Genomic DNA, 19,365 nt, shown 5'->3' with positions numbered 1-19,365 from the left:
CTGTTTGGCAATAAGCTGCTTAGAGAGTAAATGGAAGCATTCTTTTCCAGTTGCTTTAAATAGGCCAAATCCTAAAGCATGTTGTTTGCACTCAGAAAAACTAACATTTTGAGGCAAGATTACATGTGTAAGATGTCTCTCCACCACCCCACTGCATGAAAATTCTGTCTTTCCAGCTAGATAAGCATTTTTTTTTCCTGGAAAATATAGCATCCCCTTCTCATATATACACACATACCTCTTGGCATACAGCACTGCATTTACCTTGCCCCACATTGGTACTGACTAGGGAAAAAAGAAAAAAAATGATAGATCAGCCCACTGCAATGTATTTCATTCTGTGTGATGCATGGGTGGGAATCCAAATTGTTTTTGTACTGTGGAGAATTGCCAGAGAAACTCATACAATACGGGAAGACTGTGAATTTCACCTTAAACGTAAAGAGTACCACCCATGCAAACAGCCAGTATTGTCTGCTATGAATTACAGCTACTTTTGCCTGGATTGATTCCTAGGCACCTAGTACACATTCTACATCCTGGGGAAAAAAAAAAGAAAAAAAAAGCCTTTATATTTTCCTTATATTTTTCCAATTGGTCAATCTAAACAGAAGTTTTCATGATATTAAGAGACAGATTCAACTCAGATATGCTACATGCGTCTAAAAGTACCTCCTCACTCACTGGGCGTGGAGAGAAGTCCTGTGGAAGATTCTACTTCTAAACAAGTGAATTTAGTTGACTCAAGCAGCTCCAATTCCACAATGCTGTGATAGCTTCTGCCTTTCTACAGCCAGATACACACTGAGGAAACAAGAGTTTGGGTGTCACTGTAAGAACTTCTGTCTTTATGTGGAATTTCACACAAGCCGAGGCTGTATATTTTAGTCCAAATGTAGTTACTAGAATCCATAATAGTAGACCTTCTTAGGATTGCTTCTTGTGCTGGGACTGATGAAATGAAAGTGAACTTTTCATGTTTCCCACAGTATATGAAGGATAAAAGATGGGAAATCATCATGTGATGTGAGGTTTACATGATTATGGCTTGCACCAGTACATGCATTCACCCCATCTACAGTTTTAGTTCCTATTAAGCAGGAAGCTGAACTGGATCTAGGAAATATTTCTGGGAAATGCCTGCAAAAAAGATACAGCCCTCTTTCTCTCCAGTGCTATCCTGCTCCCTGTGGACTTCCTGCCTGCACTTGCAGATGTGTGGAGAGGTTTTGCAGAGATCAACCCGTGGTAAAATGATCATGACCTGCAGTGTGCAAGTTTTACCAGCAGTTTTAACATGAAAACTGGTTATAAAGTTTCAAGTTAACTTCAGGTTCAAAACAGCTTTACTGCAGTTAAAAAGAAAGACACTGATGCCCTTTAAAATCTACTTTCACAAAACAGTACACTATATAGAGGAAAGCCTCTCAGACAGAAAATAAGAAAATAAATATCACACACCTATGGATATTCACATTACCTAATGTGGTATTAGAAGATCAGTACCACAACAAATAGTGGATAAGTATGCATATACATCAGAGTCAGTCAAGTCAGCGCAGTACCAGGTATTCAGTATTGTGCTTTTTAGCTCAACATAAAGGACTGAAAGGTATTTATATCACTTCTCTGAGTTCAGCCTAGAAAGTAATGCTTAGACAAGACCTCTGGAAAAAGGAAAAGACAGATGTGTTGGCTAGTCTTTTCCTGCCTGCACATCCCCTCCCACCCAGAAGTTACAGGGTGCTTTGGTGCAGGGGCAAGGGAGAAGAGATTTTGTGCTGTTGTGACTCTGTGCTCCTCTTGGCAGCTATTGAAATGCAGTATGAATTACAACCATTCTTCATGCTAGTTTATCAAGAGACAGTGGTCAAACTAGCCTGAAATAGCCTGCCTCAGGACTTGCATGAGGACGAAGTATAAATGTTCCTACATACCATTTCTTCCTTGTAGATACTCCTAATTTATTGCTCAATTGCTAAATGGCAGATTTGGGCGTCAAAAACTTGTGGTATTAACCCGTGTAAATATTTCCCTGTAGTCTTCATTTAAAAAAGAGAACACTGATGGAGCAGTGGCTTGTCACGGGATAACTGTTTCCTACTTGAAGACACAGGGCAGGCAAATGATGCAAGTAGAAAACACAATGTCAGGAACCACACCAACTGGAAAACCCTCAAGAACACTCCCAAAAACCGAGGTGTCTCTTATAAAAGCACTCACTGAGCTGGAAAAATGTATCTAACTTGTGAACCCACCCAGCCTGCACAAAACACCCCCAGACAGCCTCATCGTTACAGCTGTCTCACAGAGCATACATTTGAGCCCTTGTATAAATAATTATTTTAACACAGTAGAAGATTTCTGCTAGGAAACTGTTTACAGAGGAAATACCACAAGGTTTTCTTGCTTCAGTTTATTAACCTACTGCTAGGTGTCTCCCACCGGCTAGGATGGCTCACTTGGACACATAACAGGTTAACAGGCTCTTTCAGTTTGCTCAGGCCACCTGCTTACAAACAAATACAGGCACCTACCCACTATGGTCTAACTATCCTTTCTGCAGATAAACTAGGATTGTGAATGCCTTTCATGATGGTTCATGGTGGTCAGAGGAAAAAAACAACAACAAATAAACCGCAAAACAACAACAAAACAGGAATCCTCAAAAAACACCCAAAAAACAAACAAACAAACAAAAAAACCAACCAACACAAAAACAAGCTTGCCAACAATCATCTGCTAAGACTTTTTGTAACCATCAGTCTTGGTCAGACCTGAATTAGACAAAAACGTCTAAAATCCCGTAACTAATTCTCAGATTACAGTCATTATCCCAAAGCACATTTAAAATACCAATTAAACTCCTGACTGAGAGAAATTTCACTTTTCTGAAGTCAGCAAATAAATGTCAAGCATGACAGCAATGGCTCATTTAGATTTTATTTGGTGAAATCTAGAGCTAAAATGCTTCTTAAAAATACCGGTAAGACTCTTTTATCACATACACATTCTGTTGGGAAATGTACTCCTAAGTTACAAAATAAGTCAGCTCAGGAGATGTCAATAATTTTGTGCATTGGAAAGAAAAGCAGTTGAACTGACTACCAACCCTCATAATATTTTGGAAACTTGATGGTATTATTTTACTTTTTATAGTTTATAGGTCATACCAATTAAACTTACTAAGCAACTAAAGTTGGATATATTTCAGTCAGTTAAGGGTCTTCATATCAGTACATTTCTTTCGGTTCTAAAATCTTCCAAATTGCCATACTACTTTAAAGTAATCTGCAGTAGAAAGCAGTAAATAGGCAGTTAAATTCAATTAAATAATTGGTGTCTACTAGACATAAAAATACAGTAATTTACGCATAATTCTGTGTTTTCTTCTTTCTATCTCTGAACAGCTGGTGTGTTTTTCTCCTGAGATATGTAAATTATTGTTTCCATCTGGTTTATTGCCATAAGGGACTGCTTGAGAATGTAGTTTATTAAAGCAGGTATGAATAAAAATATGGCAGTTTACTGGAAACCCTCTCTGCAATAGTGTGAATCCGTAGCTAACTCCTTCAGCATCTAGGCAGCCACATGTGCACAGACATAATGCAAGCACTGAAAAACAGTATGGGGTTGGAGGCACTCCTTTAATCTCTTCCTATAACGATAATACTGGGGGGGGGGGGGGGGGGGGCGGGGAAGTGGCTAAGTGGCTTATTGGCCAATGTTGCTTGCCTTTCAAGAAATTTGTCTGAAGCACTGAACACATAGTCTTCCTGATTTCACGTCAGATTACAGGTTATGGAAATATTATCTCTGTGGCTCCTCAGATGCTGAATTTCCTACTTCAGCAAAGGGCTAATGCTTTCCACACTGACTTGGTCAGTAACTGGCTCAGTGTTTCCACATCCTCAGGGTGATCCGATTTAAGTAAGGGCATTTTAAAGAAAATTCTAGGAACCAGGAGGAAGCTGTGACAACCTATGGTCCCGACTAGAAACTGAATCTTGGGAAGTTCTGCATGCTATTTGTCACCCCAGCATCCTGCATCTGCACTGCAGTAGCCAAGCTCAAGGTCCATTCTGCAAATATCTTAGCTACTATGAACAGCTTTCCAGTTGCATTATTTCTTTCTCATTTAATTAGGAAATTTTAGATCCTGCTGATTAGCCAGGATGGATTAAAAGGTAATATACTGAAACAGAGCTTGGTAACCAGAAACACTGGTTTATTCTAAGAGTTTTCTATTCAGCATGCTTGGCTTCTTTTTTTGCTGAGGTATAGAGGAAAATATAAGAAAGTGATCTGGGACATATTTATACCAAGAATGTTGGAAATACTAATTTTAGCTTTTAAGAATTATAGAATATTCAGATTTCAAATATTCAAATACCAGTTGGTATTTGGTTGGTAAGTACAAATGGTATTGGTAAATACGATTGCCCAAATAAAAAGAACTCTGTGTAGCTGACCAATACTTTTAGTTCTGTTGTGGTTTTGATTGTTGTTTTAATATTGGTTATTTTGGCAAATAATCACATTTGGTTTCCTGTTCCAGCCCTGGTGTGCGCAGGAACAGTACTAAGGACCTTACAACACTGACAATTGAGGCATAGGTGAGAACTGGAACATTACTACCTATATTAGGGATTTAACCTCAACAACTGCTACTGAAAGACAGCACTTCTCTGTTAAGGGAGGTCAGTACTAAACAAAAGGGTGTAAAAGATAAGTAAAGCTGCTCCAGTTTGCAAAGAATGTTTGCCATATCAAGATGTGGGCCCAATGCTTATAATTTTGTTGTCCCTTTGATAGTTATGACTGCATATCCTTCTCTTCAGGTCCCATTTCACAGAAAGCTACTACCATCCACAAACAAGTTCTAGTCAGTGTCTTTCAAGTCCACTTGGCTAGAGTGTATCTGTTCCATCATCTGTAAACAATCATGAGTTAGTTCTTCTTTTCCACTAGGTCCAGTAGTGAAGAAGGTTGTGGGATTCAGAATTGTGGAACTTTCAGTTCCACATTGTCTTGTTCTAAAAGGATGGCTTGATACTTTAGCATTTGGCTTGGTGACAACCAATGTCCTCCTTTCCGTTCCAAAACTGTTGTAACTGGATGGGGTACAAGTACAGCTAATTTTTACCCAAGTGTCAGTTTCTGGGCCTCTTGGATCAGTAGTACTGTAGCTGCTACTGCCTGGATACAGGCTGGTCTTCCTTCACTGACCTTGTCTAATTGTTTTGAAAAGCACCTCACAGGTCCTTTCCATGATCCCAGTCTATAGGCCAACACTCCTAAAGCCATGTGTAATCTTTCATGCACAAACAGTTCAAATGGTTTTTCTAAATCTGGGAGGCCCAGAGCTGGAGCACTCATTCAAGTCCATTTCAATTTAGTAAGTATATCTCTGCACTCCTGAGTCCAGACAAGGATGTTTCCATTTCCTTATACAACTTCAAATACAGGTTTGACAATAAATCCGAAATTCATGATCCATAAGCAACACCATCCAGCCATTCCAAGGAATGCTCTAAGCTCTTCTTTTGATTGCAGTTCTGGGATTTGACAAATAGCCTCTTTTATTTCAGTTCCAAGACTACGTTGGCCCTGGGAAATTGTAAATCCCAAATACATTACTTCTTTAGTGATTTGTGCCTTTTTCTGAGATACTTTGTACCCCACTAGCCCCCAGAAAGTTTAGGAGGTCTATAGCTATTTGTATAGAACCTTCTATATTACTGATTGCTAGCAGTATGCCATCTACATATTGCAGCAAGGTGACATTTTCATATGCTTTTTGCCATCTTTCCAACTCTTTGGCTAATTGTTTCCAAACATTGTAGGACTATTTTTAAATCCTCGCGGTAATACTATCCAGCACAGCTGGGGTTTTCTACCAGTCTTAGGGCTTTCCCATTTGAAAGCAAACAATCCCTGACTTGCAGCAGCTAGCAGAAAGCAAAATAACACATCTTTTGAATCTAATATAGCAAAGCATTTATCTGTTTCCTTCAAGGTTGTCAAGAGGGTATACAGGTTTGCTACCACCGGGTGGACATCTTATACAATTTGATTTATAGTTCTTACAATCTTGGACCAGTTTATATTCTTCTGAATTCAGCTTCCTGACGGGTAATACTGGAGCGTTATATTCTGATTGTCACTCTCCTAGCAACCCAAAATTTATGAATTGTTCTTTTAATGGCTCTGATCCTTTCCTGAGTTCTAGTTTAATTGGTACTGCTTGCATCTTACTGGTCTGGCATTTGGTTTCAACTGGATGATCACTGGTTCTACCACTCGGGATCACCCTGGTGTACCTGAAGCCCATACAAGAGGTGTTACAGTGTTTTCATCTTCTTCTGGTATCTTCTGTAACTCAGCTTCCTTCTGTAAGAAAAAAAAATTGGGCACCCAAAGCTTTATTTTTCAGGAACATGGATCTGGATTCTCCCTTTTTCAAAAGTAGTTTGTGCATTTGATTTACTTAATATGTCGCATCCTAATAGCGACATAGGGCAATCTGGTATGTAGACAAAACGATGAGTTAACACCCTTTTCCCAATTCCAAGCTTCAGAGGCTGGAAAAATGGCCAATTTTATTTCTGCCCTGTAACACCAATAATTGACGTGCTTTGTTTGCTCAAGTTACCCTTGCACCTATCCAATACTGAATAGGTAGCTCCCATGTCTACTAAAAAATTTATTTTCCCATTCTCCAACTTTACTATAACCAATGGTTCTACTGAGGTATGTTCTGACTCTTCCCCCAGCCCTCCTCAGTCTGAGTCTAATGACAAGTCTAATGTCATCATGTTAACAGCCTGCCTCGGCAGTTCCTCAAGGCTCTGCCAACTCAGTTGTGGACATTCCCTTTTCCATGCCCTTTCTGCTTGCAGAAAGCACACTGATCCTATTCTAATGGTATCCTGGCCCATAGTGTTCCACCAGAAAATCTTCTTCCTCTCATGCCCCAATGGCTCAGCCCTCTAACCCTACTAGTTTCCTGGGCTATGGCTGCTGTCAGTATCTTACTATCTTTCACCTTTTCATTTCTGTTTTCTCTCTTCCACCTTCTCTCTGTTATTATATACTTTCCAAGCACTTTCTAACATTTTATCCAACAAGAGGGCATCTTCCCCCTCTAACCTTCTGCAACTTTGGTTTTATGTCTGCACCAAATTGTCCCATAAATATGCGAACTAGCAAGACAGCATCTGCCTCATGTTCTGGATTAAAATCAGCATATTTTCCTGCAGCCTCCATAGTCTTTCAAAGAAAGAAGAGGGATTCTCCTTCTTTCCTTGGATGACTTGATACAATTTAGACCAAGTCTTTGATTTTGGAATAGCAATCCAAATACCACATGAAATCAATCACTAGTACTTGGTTAATCTTTGAGCATGGATGTTGGGATCCCAGTTAGGGTTGTTGAAGGGAAAATGATCCTCTATCCATCCTGCTTGTGTGGCTTGAACATGCTCTTTTTCTGCCTCTTCTTTAGCTTTAGTCATAGTAATTCTTCTTTCTTCATGATACACTGAGTTGCTTAAAATAACTTGCAGATCTTTCCAATCCAGATCCTGATTTTCAACTACAGTTTCATAACCTTTGCTACCCATTCAGGGTCCTCTCTACAAACACCTGCCATGTCCTTCCAGGCCTTTAAATCTGATACTGAAAATGGCACTTTTACCCAAACTGGTTCTTCCAGTCCTACTGCTTCCTAAAGGGTGCTTGTATGTTCCGTGTTTTCCCACCTAGTCCTACTCACTACCAGACCGATGCCCTCCTCCTTGTTAGAGTCATCGTGTTCATTTCTCCTTGCCTCATTGCCCCTTCTTGGTCTAACATGTCAACATCATCCTGTTCTTTCTCTACTCATCTCTCTTTATATGTATTGTATTGATTACCGATGGTACATGCCAAAAAAAAAAAACTTCATTGGTTTCTTATTTTCTGCCTCTAGTGCTAATACACTATTTCCAGCAATCAAGCCACACTCCTTATGTATATCATAATTATCCCATAATGCAAAGAACAAATTCATATATGGCATCTCATCCCATTTTCCTTCACATCTACAAAACGACATTAATTGCAATACTGTACTACAGTTTATACTTCCATTCTTAAGCCATTTTTCCTGATCATCTAGGGTATACAAAGGGCCACCCATGATTACAATATTCTGTGATGTTTTTCTTGATTGAGGTGGTCAACCCCAAACTTGCTCCAGTATCTTAATATACAACCCAAAGGAAAGTTCTTAAGAACACACCCTCCAGTAGAATGTCCAGTCCCCATATTACAAAGTTTCAAAATCACAAATACCCAGTACCTAAACAAAATCCGGCAAACAGAATCAAACAGTTTAAAATTACCAATACCTAAACTTCGGACTCCAGGTGTCCCCATAATAGCATATGGATTACACAACACTGCACTTCAAACATCCCGGTGGGACTCTAACCCACTCTCCAATATGACTTACATGTAAGCAACCAAAGTATTTATGACCAATGTCATTAATGTACCACAGAGCTGTTGCAGAAACTCACCTGGCCAGGGAATCGGAGGGCCTCCCTGAAAATACTCCAGTGCGCACTTGGAGTCCTCACGGCCCATCAATATTCCGGAGAGCAAGTCCCACCTGGGTCACCAAAATCAGTTACCAAAAATTGTAACCAGGAAATCTCTTTGAACCCAGTGACAGTTTATAAAGCCGACATTGATTTATTGCAGCACTGGGTACATGTTAGAAGGAAAAATCTCCTATCATGTGGTTTGGAGTGTTTTCCTGGTTACAATTTTTGGTAACAGTCCAACTGCTTCTCCCAGAAGACTTTTCTAGAGCTCCACTGCTCCAGTGGCTGAAAACATTTGGCACAGAAGAAAGGAAATCCTTCCAAAACATTTTCAAAAGCAGTTGAAGCACTGCAGAATAACCCTTCACCTGGAAAGTCTCTTGGAATGTGATGTGTTCATGTCAGAACTCATATCTACTCAGTCTAGAGCAGGGATATGAACTCACATCTCTGGCTCAGTGGTTTGAGTGTGAGAAAGTCAGGCAACATACCTCTGGTCCAAAATGGGGGCGAAAAATGAAAAGCCAAAGGGAGGGATCAGCAATATGGAGTATTCAGGATCCTGTCACAAACGAGGTGGTGCAGAAATTCACCCTGAGTCTGTGTTATCCCAGGCATGTGGATCCTTCTCAGCCCAGCCATCAGCAGTTGATGTCTTGGAGCACAAGTTCATCTCAGATGGAACGAAACAAGGCAACACTTTGAAGATTGTGCTGAAAAAAAATTCTCTAGCTACCTTTAAGGAGGATAGGAGCTTCCAAAGGCCTTTCATCTCTTTCCTGCCTCATTTTTGGCCTTGAATAAAATATCTCAACCTTTCTGTCTCTTTTCCTCCAGCTGTAAAATGATACCAGTATAATCCCTCCCGGCTTCTGATGCCTGCAGCGAGAATTAAGTTCACCTGTTCCAGCAGACAGAACTATGCAGAGTACCCAAACCAAGCTTCAGTCTTTTTTTATAGCAGCAGTGTTGAGCATAGCCACAGCAGAAGAGGATGAGCTGCGTTTATGTTACAGGCAGGAAGGTGAGAGGAGGAAGGGAACAGAGAAACCATTTTGTGTATCTCCGTGAGCCCTGGTTGGAAGAAGCTTCTGCTGATACACATAACGTGGAGATTGTTTTCTCTGACTGGTGCTGCCTGCAAGGGAGGATCAATCTGGAGCACTGGCAAGCCTTCCTGCCCTCCTGTCAAATGGACCCTCTTCCACTAAAGCACCAGTTCTCAGTACTGGCCACCATAGTCACTTCTCTGCCTTGTGACAGGTACAGTATCAATAATACAAACAACTGATTATTAACACATGATGTATTAAACACATCATAAGCAGATGCATGTTTTGAATGACTGTATATTCTTAAAAAATATCTAAGAGATATTTAGAGCCATTTAGCATAGCTGATAGGCTTAACCACATTCAAGGTACTGTTTTGCCTGATTATTCTTTGATATTTATCCTCTGTGGTAGACCTGAGATACGATTCAAAAGGAGAAAAAAAAGACAAAAACTTTTTATATGAAGTACCGGTAGCACGTGTACCTCTGGGACTTCCCAGAAACCCTGCAGAAGGATTTTTCAGATAATCAGACAACAGTTAACAAGTTCCTAGTGCAAACCATCAGGGCTTTCTACTCCTCCCTCCCCCTCATACATACCAGATACAGTGATCTTGCTGGAGAGCAGACTTAATATTTCATTAAAAAAATAACATCTTTTTCAGAAGGCTGTCACCTCAGACGATAAGGGAATTAATTCTGTTCTCACTTTATATGAGTCTTTTTATTTTCTTCCCCACAGAACTAGTGCTACCAGTTGCACCTTTTCACCATACGTCCTTGCCCCCTTCATACTGCCTTTTTAGTGATGAATATTTCATGATTTTTTTTCTGGGAGCAGAGGGGAATGGGTTTCAAAAGCAGACAGCAAACTAAGGCACAGAAACTTAGTGCTATCAGCTCCATTTCACATAGGATGTGACTAATGATAGTTCATTCTTTTTGTTTGCATGTGTTGTCTCTCTCAACACTTGCTGCACCTTGCTTTTCTAATCAGTCACCACCCATACACCTACATATGTATACACATATATCTCACTTTTCAAGAGACAGACTGTTTTCTTTGCTTGTTTGAATTGTTTCCAGCATATTTTTTTTACCATAATCTGTGGAGCAAAAATTGCAGCAGGAAACAGAAGCCTTTGGACTTTCTGTAATACTGTAAACCCCTCACCACCACTCCCTTGTATATCACTTGTACAGCATTGTTTCTGATTACATACAGGTCCCATTCCACAAAAGAGAAGGACCTTTCTATCTATTCTGAAGAGAAAATTAAAATGAAATTCCTCTTTCTCAACAATGTCTTTCCAGAGGAGCACTGTGCTCAAATATCGATATGCCTCAAAATGATAGGATTGCCCCTACTGGGGCTCATGGCAGACTCTCCATCACTTGCAATATTTTACTCAAAGCCACCACAAAAAAATCTATATCCAATATTCTGCAAGACAGTCCTTCTTCAGCACAGAGATTTTGATTTAATTTTACAAAGTCAAAAGTTCATTTATTAGTCAGACCACCTAGGAAGAATCATTACTGTATTTTTCCAGGCTGACCTATTTATGGAATCACAAAATCTAAGGTGATACCCTGATTTCAGGAGTCTGAAAGGACTTGAAGTCTCTCAAATTCTGCTTCAGTATCTTCCACAAATGAATGAACGACTAGGTTTATATCATCAGCTACAGCTAGGAAATGCAGTTCACTCAAAAATTCCAGCTTCCTCAACAGCATCCACCGTTTTGCTGAGAAGGCAGCAGACTTTAAAAATTTTCCTAGCAACAGAGTTTGAAAAGTACTGATAACTCAGGGTGAAGGGTAAAACTGATAGCCTTAAACCCAAGACTGTGTTTAAGTCTCAGATTAGTCTGGAACCTCTGGAGAAACAGTCTGTTCTCCATATATCAATAAATTTAAAAATATTTCCAAACCATTAATGTATTAATATCAAATTATTATAAAATTGCAAATATGTTTCCTCTAGACAAATTGCATCCATTACTGCTGGTGATTCAGGTGTCCTATAAATATAGACCTTATTCTGCTACTAAAATACTAGGACACTGATGACTCAATTAAATATTTGTATGTCTCTGAAGAACATGCTTCTATCAGTAGTCCCCCAGTTAGATATCTATATGCATGCTGGGTACTGCCCATGGTTCAGGTATCCAACTGCATGAACATCCTTGCCAACACAGGGACAGAAATAGAGAGGACTGGAGGCACTTCTGAGGCAGAAAAAGTGCTAGCAGGGAATCATTTTTGACATCCTGTCTTTGTTCTTATTTCTGAGCTGTGGGTAAGTAAATTTATTCAGTTAGAGATTCTTCATACTGCAGAGTCTTCCTAAATCATAATTAATTGCCTAGAGGAAGACCTGGGCCTTCATAATTGTTTACTGCACCAAACCTCTCCAGTGACAGATAATTTTTTACTTCCAGGTCCAGACAGATACACATTTCAAACATTTGTGGAAGAATGCTAAAACAAAAAAATGGCCCATGAAGAAAAAGGTAAGTCTGTGAAGGTATTCCTACAGGAGGTGTTTGTCTCCCTAAAAAGCACATTTACTTCTTTTTAGGAATAAATTACAAGATATGCCAAGACCTTTTATAGAATATCATGGTCTAGTGATCTCAGATCTACTCCACAGATCAGGTCTGTTAGTTATTTAAAACAATTAAGTGCTAACTTAATTAATTGCTTCAGTCGACAGACAGTTGAAGAGCTGTGGTTACTGCTCCATCAACAGCTTTCCAACTGACCTGCTGGTTTTGTGCTAAGCAGTGATCTCTCCAGGCCATTACCTTCTATCTGAATTTAGTGAGCACAGAAGCTTTTCTTTCATTGGCAGCTTGGTCCTGCTCCATCATAGCTACATGCCACATTGCTCTTGGTGGGAATTTGCATGGCTTTTTCCCCTTTAATGTTCTGATTGTGCTGGAAGAAATCAAATGTAGCTATATGGCAGGCAACAAATCTGCATGGCAGGTGACAAATTTACATTTCCCAGGTATGCAAAAAAACCCACCCTCAAAACAAAAATTGCCTGCTGTGCATAAAGAAAAGGGTGGTTGTTAGACTTGTACCATAATGTCCAAAACTCCTGGCACTAAAGCAAAAAACCGCTGTTTATGCCAATTTAGAAACATTCACAACCTGTCTAAATGTAGAAATGGAAGCAATCATCTAAGATATAGATAAAACTAGAAACAAATAACTGGCTCATATTATTTATGTAAAGCACATTACAAAGCTAAAGAAAGAGAAATACTCATGCCAAAGCAAGGTCTTGAAGAACTGTTCACAAGAATTTGCAGAAATTGTTCTGCAGCTTCAGAGACTTAAATTGTATAATTTACCTCCCATTCATAAGTGATATGTAGTTTATATTAAGGCCACCAAAGATCTGCTAACAGCAAAACTTGCAAGCTGAATTATTGGTGTGTTAATTTCAATGACCTCCTTCTAGATGTGACACAAAGAAAAAAGTTAATTTTTAAAGGCCAGGTAGATAATCTGACAGGAGTAACAGGATATAAAGAAACAGCATCTTTTTGTCAGAATGGCATTTAACTGAGCAGGAGGGTACAGAACAGTAATTAATTGCTTAATTGTTTTGAAATGACAGGCACTAGAAAGTATGACCTTTCATTGACACTTTGCTGCAATGGTACATTAATTATAGCTGAATTTCAGTGGGTCTCCTGTGGGAACACATGACATTCTCGTTAACGCTAGCCAACTTTACTGTGGTTATAGCTTTTATAACAAATGCCTGATCCTAAATTAAAGTACCGTTTGGCTCTTGGTCTGCTATGTCCAGAAATCTCAGTAATATTTTTCTCTGATAAGTATTTCTTGGATTTAAAAATTAGTATTTCTTACAGTCCGAGGAGCTGGTAGCATGTAATTAAAGAAACGTACTGAAAAAAAGACAAACCGGAGAAGTTACGTAGAGTGGAACAGTCTTTTAGCTGTCAGTTCTTTTTGTTTTAAAAGTTCTCACAACAGTAGATGCAAGCTTTTGCAAAGTTCAGTGTTTTAGTCCAGCAAAGTCAAGGAACAAGTCTAAGACTCTTGAATAAAAGCGATCCTGATGGAGATCCCACTACACTAATTCAGCCTGAAGCTAATGGTGCTGATGAGTAAAAGGTAACAATCTGAGGTGCAAAGAGATGATGTGATACAGAAGGTGTGTTCATTCACACAGTCAACTTCTCTGGCTTTTGCTGTTTATATCCTCCAAACTCTACCCTGTTTTTTCTGCTCTAAACAGCCATATCAGACTTGCCAGACTGTCAGAATAAAGAAGTTGCTCTATCAAGGATCTAGGAAAACAAGGTATCTGCACACAAGCCAGAGCCTCCTTTAGGAAAACCTTTTCAAAAAAGAAAATAAGTCTGGGAAAATCTCATCATGAACATAGGGATATTTTGATTTCTCACTGGTTTTTAAGCTTGTGAAGGGTCCTGAGATTGTCACGCAATTATCTAGGGTCCTGTCCTGCTCATTCCTACATGTTCTCTGCAAACACAAGCCCTGATGTTTTCTTCTCAGTGTAGCAATAAGGACAATCACTCCCTCTAAAGAAAACCCATTGGGATGGAAGAAGATGTCTTGGTGTGTACCAGCAAAGCAGAGAGGACCCAGGACTCACCCCTCAGTGTGGTATCCATGCTTTGGTCTGGTTGCTCCCAAATGTCACCCACAATGGGGCAGGTAGCCTCCACAAGAGCTAAGACCAGCAAACACTGAAGCCCCAGGTCAGCACCTCCCTTCATGCCATTCAATCAGAGGTTTGCTTGACAAACAGGATAACTTTGGACAGGCTGTCTAGAGGGTTAGCTAAAAGAAAGGAAAAGCCACAAAAGTAACCAGGACATCTTCTGAACTCCTGAACATACTCTGAGTTCATGCTTCCTGCACCTGACAAATCTCTTCAGATGACATATAACCCACCCATATCTTTTATCTTGAAAAATTATTGGATGCTTTCCTAACAACACAGCTTTTTTGTGGTTGGTTTGGTTTTTTTCCCCAGCCACCAGTGCCAGGCTGCAAAGCTTTGAAAGCCTCCTTTTGAAGCATTCACAGTATTGCTTTTTGGTAAACACTTGCTTTTCTTCTAAAGGCATGGCAAGTAATTATGGACACTTTCTTTTAAGCTTGATTCAGAAGCCAGGAGCAGCCCACCTAAATGGTCTTCAAGTGTTAATGTATTACATGTATTGACACACTAAGGAAGAAGTGAAGAAGAAGGTCAGGCTAAAATTCCTTTTTATCATAACTCAGAGAACTGCGGAGGGTACTACAGCATCCGTGTGAGCAGCTGAGGCTCCTCTGCACCACAAAGCAGCTGCGGCACAAGAGGAAGCTGGCAGAGGTGACACTGCCATGACTGTTGCTCCTGCTCCAGCAGTCAGCCCACATGTTTCCAGACAGCTCACTTCTCTCTCTTCTGCAAAATATTCATCAGTTCTGTATGTCCGTAAGCAGAGAACCAATACTTAAATTACAGTTTAAGGCTTTAACTTAGAAGTGACAGAGCCCAATTTGCACTCCAGCTGGGAATCGACCAATGTTTTCCTAAATCTTCTACTTGCTCGCAAATGGCCCACAAGTGTAAGGACAGATTGTTTCTAACTCTTGACAGAGTGAAAGAAGGAAACTGGCCCTGATCTGTGCCTGTTCCCCTACATGTTCTCCTTTTTTTCTACATACAGGCCTAACAAAAAGCAAAAAGGCATTTCTCAGGTGATATGCCAGTATAACCCCAGGGACTTGCCTTCCTTGTATTTCCAGAGAAGAGAAATTCAGCTCCGTAGGTTTCTGCACAAATCCCTTCCATGACTGAGAGCTCTCCACCAGTCGCTGACATGCCAATAGACTGGAGCTGCTGTTAGCACTGTCATTAACCATTTCCTGGGTGTTATCAACATAATTTGTCAAGGTTATACAGTTAGTTTCAAAACTATAATTCATGAGGGTCCAAAGATTCATAATTTAACCAGAAAGCCTGTCACACAAATACTTTTCTATCACTTCAATTCAGCCTCAAGTAATCTCTAGCTACTTCTGCCATCACTTTCCACTCATTGATATCCCCTTGTTCTTTGTCTGCTACTTCTCTTATTTTCCTTAATGCTTTCTTCAAAGTGGCTGCTGCGAAGCCAAGCAGAGCTGCCTCCACCACCATAAGAAACCCTTCCGATTCCTAATGCAAAAGCTCAGGGCACTATCTACATTTATTATTTCCGTTTCTGTATTATGAATGTAGCATAACTATAACCTTCAGTGCCAATTACAATGTCTTTTTGCCAGATAACGTTTTGGAGTGAATCATCAAAAATATTGACCGAAAGTTCATTTCAGCTTCCTAAATATAGGAGTCCAGCTTCTTTTGAGACTGTCCCAACATATGTGAATAATATCTTACCAGCCTTTAAAAGACATAGATATTTATAGATAGATAGATAGATATAGATATAGATATACATACAGATATACATATACATATAAGGCATTCTTAGCCCTGTAATATTAAACTGGAAAAATCCCAGCAGAGGAACAGAAAGGGGAAGAGAGCAGAATCTGGCTAGTCAGAGTCTTCATAAATTGGGAGAGCCTGCCCCCTAAAAGAGATACAGATGCAGCAGAACAATACAGACGGAGGAGCGGTGGTGTTACCAAAAATTCTACCCAGGAAAACTCTCCAAGCCCAGTGACAGTTTAGAAAGCTGACATCAGTTTATTGCAGCGCTGGGTGCACGAGGGATCTTTCCTCCTAATGCACACCATGTCATTTTAGAGTACTCATCACATACAGCAGAGAACTTGCACATTCACAGTACGTCACACATTCGTTTTCATTCACGCACAGGACTGGTTACAAGTTCCTCACTTCTGACGCAAATCAGTGGCAGCCTCAGGTAGCGCTGCTGAAGGGTTTTGCCAACTAGCCGTGCTCCCCGAGCGGGCTCTGCCCTCTCTCAGCGGGGCTATTTGAGTTGGAGGTCAACATCTCCCATGACCACAATTACCTTTATTCTACTTTCAACTAATTTTCTGTGGGTTGCAACACCTTATCAGTGTGTCTCCTCTTGTGGCCAGAACTTTCTCACTTGGAGGCTTCTTTCTGCATAATTTAGACAATGGTGTTGTTATTGTTCTGTTGTTTCCCAAAATTGGCTCCCCTTATCAGAAGTCCTTTCATTTGTCAGTTTTGACAACTTGAGGTGGTGAGTACTTGGGAGGGTGAGTCATTTAACCGCTTCAGAGGTTGGGTCAGCTTGACCTAAACTTTGTGCATATTCTTGTTTAACTAAACCAGAGTTCAGTAATTCGGGAGTTTCGGCAACAGCAGCACAGAACTCTCTTCCAAGTCCAGTCAGTGTTTTGGCAGTACAAGTAATAAGTATTTTGAGCAGCAGTTATCCCCCGGCATGTGCTATTCTGCCTAGATCCATGATATTTTAGAGTCACCTACAAGGAACATATGTACATTTTACGGATTTCCTTTTAGCTTTGTATGCCATTATGTTTGCCAAATAATTAAATCATTACAATTGAACTAAGGTATCTACAGATAGCTTGGAAGAGAGGTAGAGAGTCTGAAAAGGCTTAGAAGATCTCAGCACTGGCTTTGAGAATAATTAGGCCATTTCCCTCAGTGAGGACAAATTGTGAGATTGGGTGTGTGCTTTAGGAGATCCATTACTGGAAGTACTAACTGGATTTAGGCCAAAGATTAGGTTGGGTTACAAAGAGAAGAGGCATCCTCCCCTGGGTACTCAACCAGGACAGCAGCTACTGGTTTATTCATAAGTTTCACTTCTGTGTAATCTTCTCCCTTTTAACCTGTAGAAGCAGTCATTACAATTAATGCTGTTATCAAACAGAGCACCTTGCCTTTGATGAATATGCCTACCCACAGGGTTCTTGAATGTTAATAACCCAGATCAACACACAGGATTTTATTTTCCTTTTTTTTTTTCGGTTGAGGGGGAAGGAGTGCTAGATTCCTGAACACCAAAGCTCCTAGAACTTTCCCCCCCACCCCCAGATGTATCAAATAGGAAAGTTAAAAGCCATGAGCAGACTGTTCCTGGCTGCCTGGCAGCTTGAAGCTGTAGTGCTCTCATGTCTCCCATAAAATTACACATGTCTGTCAAGGTCCATTTGGATCTCTCAAATTCTCTGTGATTTAAACTTTATTTAATGAGCTTATTAAGAAATATAATAAAGAACCATGACAAACTGGGACTCAGTCCCCTTTTGCCCAAACTAATTCACTTACTCACATTAATTCATCCAAAGTTTTCACAGCTTACAACCCATAACTTAATATCATGCACTTATGAGCAAAAGAAAATTATTTACCTAGCCAACAGTGAGAGTGCTCATCCCTTTCTTGTCTGTCAATGGTGCAGGCACCCCCCTGGGTCACACGGGGAAGCACAAAAGCATCAGCAGCCCAGCTGTGGTTGGACCCCCTTCAAAATCCTTTTGGGTAAGCTGGTGATTTATACCCTCCAGCTTGGTGGTTTTGCCTATACCATTTCCATAAGTGAGTGGATGTAAAAGACTGTATTGATTGCTTGTCTCAACATTGCTAGGATATTAAACCACAAACCAACACCACTGCCATAGCAATGGAGTGATGGTCTAACCACCAGGCTAGGGGTTTCCTGTTTCTGCTGAACCTGAACACAGAGCTGGTTCCAAGAACTCTAACCTAACACTTATGCATGTGCCCAGACATGGGGTTTGGAAGATCAGGGGGCCCAGCGACCCCCAAAGACCACCTAAGACCCCCAAGCAACAGTGACGGGCATGCACACCACTGCCAGGCTGTGGGTGCGGTTATGCAACCCAGCTCGTGGAATATGCAAAATGGTTCTGAGAAAAAGAATGAATATTCAACAAGACAACTCCATAAGAGAACTGAACCAACCAACACTGGATGGAATGTTCCCCCACCAGACTTGGAAACAAATCCAGCTGTCGGGACACTGCAGTTCCAGAGGGGTAGCTATTGCTGTGAACTCTTTCCTTCTTTCTTTCTTTCCTTCCTTTCCCTCTTTGTCTCTCACCCTCTGTCCCTTTGCATTTGCAGATTTCTTGTTGGGCAAATAAATTTCCTTGGCTCTTGACTCCATTTTGAGTCTTAATTCTGTTCCCAAGAATACAAACAGAACCAGATCTGGTCTCAGACTGGCATGCGACAGCGGGTTCTGAGGGAATTGCCAGATAAAAGATGACCACTGTGGAAAAAAGCAATTTGCTGGTGATCAATGGCCCTTCAGCTTTTGCTGGCCACCTATCCTACCCGCCTGGTGCTCTGGCTTTGACCTAATGGTGCTGCTCCCAGCATACATCAGTCCTTAGCACAAACTGCATTAGCCAAAATCTAAGCAGGAGTTGTGTGAGCCGTCACACGTCTGACATTGGTTTTCCATTTACTTATTGCTCAGTTTCAGACAAAATATGCTTCTTAGCAGTCAGTACATCAGTGCATTTTATATACCTAGTGTGCAGTGCTGTAATGCCTTGTAGCAGCTTTATCCTAGCAGCACCACCAACATAATACCAACATAGCGTGGTCATTACTGAAATACAAAAGCATTATCATTTTCCCAAATTGACTTTCTGCCAGACACCCAAAGTAAAGTTAGTGTTTTGCAGATTGTTACTGATTGCTTATTTAATCTT

This window comes from Falco cherrug, chromosome Z, assembly GCF_023634085.1.
Source record: "Falco cherrug isolate bFalChe1 chromosome Z, bFalChe1.pri, whole genome shotgun sequence".
NCBI classification, from domain to species: Eukaryota; Metazoa; Chordata; class Aves; order Falconiformes; family Falconidae; genus Falco; species Falco cherrug.
Note: the sequence above shows the minus strand (reverse complement) of the source record.